Raw genomic sequence first — 3504 nt, forward strand, 5'->3', positions numbered from 1 at the left:
GGGTATAGGTCAGGTGGCACGCCCTTGCACTTCGCAACGCCGCGTGTGACCAGAAGAGCATTGCGGGCCGTCGCTCGGAGGGGTCTCAGCCAGCCGCAGCTCTAGGCTCCCCCCGGCTCTACAGTGTTGACAAGGCCGCTGCCCGTCGGTGGGTTTTAAAGGTAGCACTCAAGTAATTTACTTTGGAATGCACGAGAAGAATTCCTCTCAATACAAGGCTAGGCTAGCAAGGTTGTTTGAAGCAAACTCAAGTATAAAAGGTGCAGCAAAGCTCACATATGAACATATTGTAACTATTATAAGACTTTACATTGTCTCCTTGTTGTTCAAACACCTCAACCGAAAAATATCTAGACTCTAGAGATCAATCATGCAAACCAAATTTTAACAAGCTCTATGTAGTTATTAATTAATGAGTACAAGGTACATGATGCAAGAGCTTAAACATGATCTATATGATCACAACAATTGCCAAGTATCAAATTATTCAAGACATTATACCATTTACCACATGCGGCATTTTCCGTTTCCAACCATATAACAATGAATGAAATAGTCCAACTTTCGCAATGAACATTAAAGATGAAGCTAAGAACACATGTGCTCATACGAAACAGCGGAGCGTGTCTCTCTCCCAAACAAAGAATGCTAGGATCCGATTTTATTCAAACAAAACAAAAAAAAACAAACAGACGCTCCAAGTAAAGCACATAAGATGTGACGGAATAAAAATATAGTTTCACTAGAGGAACCTGATAAGTTGTCGATGAAGAAGGGATGCCTTGGGCATCCCCAAGCTTAGACGCTAGTCTTCTTAAAATATGCAGGGATGAACCACGGGGGCATCTCCAAGCTTTGACTTTTCACTCTTCTTGATCATATTGTATCATCCTCCTCTCTTGACCCTTGAAAACTTCCTCCACACCAAACTCAAAACAAACTCATTAGAGGGTCAGTGCATAATTCATATATTCAGAGGTGATATAATCATTCTTAACACTTCTGGACATTGCACAAAACTACTGAAAGTTAATGGAACAAAGAAATCCATAAAGCATAGCAAAACATGCAATGCGAAATAAAAGGCAGAATCTGTCAAAACAGAACAGTTCGTAAAGATGAATTTTAAAGTGGCACCAGACTTGCTCAGATGAAAATGCCCAAATTGAATGAAAGTTGCGTACATATCTGAGGATCACGCACGTAAATTGGCAGATTTTTTTAAATTTTCTACAGGGACTACTGCTCAAATTCGTGACAGCAAGAAATCTGTTCCTGCGCAGTAATCCAAATCGAGTATTGGCTTTACTATCAAAGACTTTACTTGGCACAACAATGCAATAAAATAAAGATAAGGAGAGGTTACTATAGTAGTAACAACTTCCAAGACTCAAATATAAAACAAAAGTGCAGAAGTAAAATAATAGGTTGTCTCCCATAAGCGCTTTTCTTTAACGCCTTTCAGCTAGGCGCAGAAAGTGTGTATCAAGTATTATCAAGAGACGAAGCATCAACAGCATAATTTGTTCTAATAATAGAATCATAAGGTAACTTCATTCTCTTTCTAGGGAAGTGTTCCATACCTTTCTTGAGAGGAAATTGATATTTAATATTACCTTCCTTCATATCAATGGTGGCACCAACAGTTCGAAGAAAAGGTCTTCCCAATATAATGGGACAAGATGCATTGCATTCAATATCCAAGACAACAAAATCAACGGGGACAAGGTTATTGTTAACCATAATACGAACATTATCAATCCTCCCCAAAGGTTTCTTTATAGCATTATCAACAAGATTAACATCCAAATAACAATTTTTCAATGGTGGCAAGTCAAGCATATCATAAATTTTCTTAGGCATAACGAAATACTTGCACCAAGATCACATAAAGCATTACAATCAAAATCATTGACCCTCATCTTAATGATGGGCTCCCAACCATCTTCCAACTTCCTAGGAATAGAGGTTTCAAGTTTTAGTTTCTCTTCTCTAGCTTTTATGAGAGCATTTGTAATATGTTTTGTAAAGGCCAAATTTATAGCACTAGCATTGGGACTTTTAGCAAGCTTTTGTAAGAACTTTATAACTTCAGAGATGTGACAATCATCAAAATCTAAACCATTATGATCTACAGCAATGGGATCATTGTCCCCAATATTTTGAAAAATTTCAGCAGCTTTATCGGTTCAATAGCTTTAGCAAGTTCCAGTGCAATTTGCACGCTTTGCACTAGGAGTAGTAACATTGCCAACACCAATTATTTTACCATTGATAGTAGGAGGTGTAGCAACATGTGAATCATTAACATTACTAGTGGTGGTAATAGTCCAAACTTTAGCTACATTATTAGCAAGTTTTTCGTTTTCTTCTCTTTCCCACCTAGCATGCAATTCGGCCATCAATCTAATATTCTCATTAATTCGAACTTGGATGGCATTTGCTGTAGTAGCAATTTTATTATCAATATCCTTATTAGGCATAACTTTCAATTTTAAAAGATCAACATCAGAGGCAAATCTATCAACCTTAGAAGCAAGAATATCAATTTTATCAAGCTTTTCCTCAACAGATTTGTTAAAAGCAGTTTGTGTACTAATAAATTCTTTAAGCATGGCTTCAAGACCAGGGGGTACACTCCTATTATTGTTGTAAGAATTCCCATAAGAATTACCATAACTATTACCATTAGCAGCAGGATATGGCCTATAGTTGTTACCAGAATTATTCCTATAAGCATTGTTGTTGAAATTATTGTTTTTAATGAAATTCACATCAACATGTTCTTCTTGGGCAACCAATGAAGGTAAAGGAACATTATTAGGATCAACATTAGATCTACCATTCACAAGCATAGACATAATAGCATCAATCTTATCACTCAAGGAGGAGGTTTCTTCAACAGAATTTACCTTCTTACCTTGTGGAGCTCTTTCTGTGTGCCATTCAGAGTAATTTATCATCATATCATCAAGAAGCTTTGTTGCCGCCCCCAAAGTAATGAACATAAAGGTACCTCCAGAAGCTAAATCCAATAGGTTCCGCGAAGAAAAATTCAATCCTGCATAAAAGGTTTGGATGATCATCCAAGTAGTCAGTCCATGGGTTGGGAAATTCTTCACCAAAGATTTCATTCTCTCCCATGCTTGAGCAACATGTTCATTATCTAATTTCTTAAAATTCATTATGCTACTTCTCAAAGATATAATTTTAGCGGGAGGATAATATCTACCAATAAAAGCATCCTTACATTTAGTCCATGAATCAATACTATTTCTAGGCAGAGATAGCAACCAATCTTTAGCTCTTCCTCTTAAAGAGAAAGGAAACAATTTTAATTTTATAATGTCACCATCTACATCCTTATACTTTTGCATCTCACATAGTTCAACAAAGTTATTAAGATGGCCAGCAGCATCATCAGAACTAACACCAGAAAATTGCTCTCTCATAACAAGATTCAGTAAAGCAGGTTTAGTTTCAAAGAATTCTGCTGTAGTAGCA

Source organism: Lolium rigidum, chromosome 1, assembly GCF_022539505.1.
Source record: "Lolium rigidum isolate FL_2022 chromosome 1, APGP_CSIRO_Lrig_0.1, whole genome shotgun sequence".
In the NCBI taxonomy this organism is placed as follows: Eukaryota; Viridiplantae; Streptophyta; class Magnoliopsida; order Poales; family Poaceae; genus Lolium; species Lolium rigidum.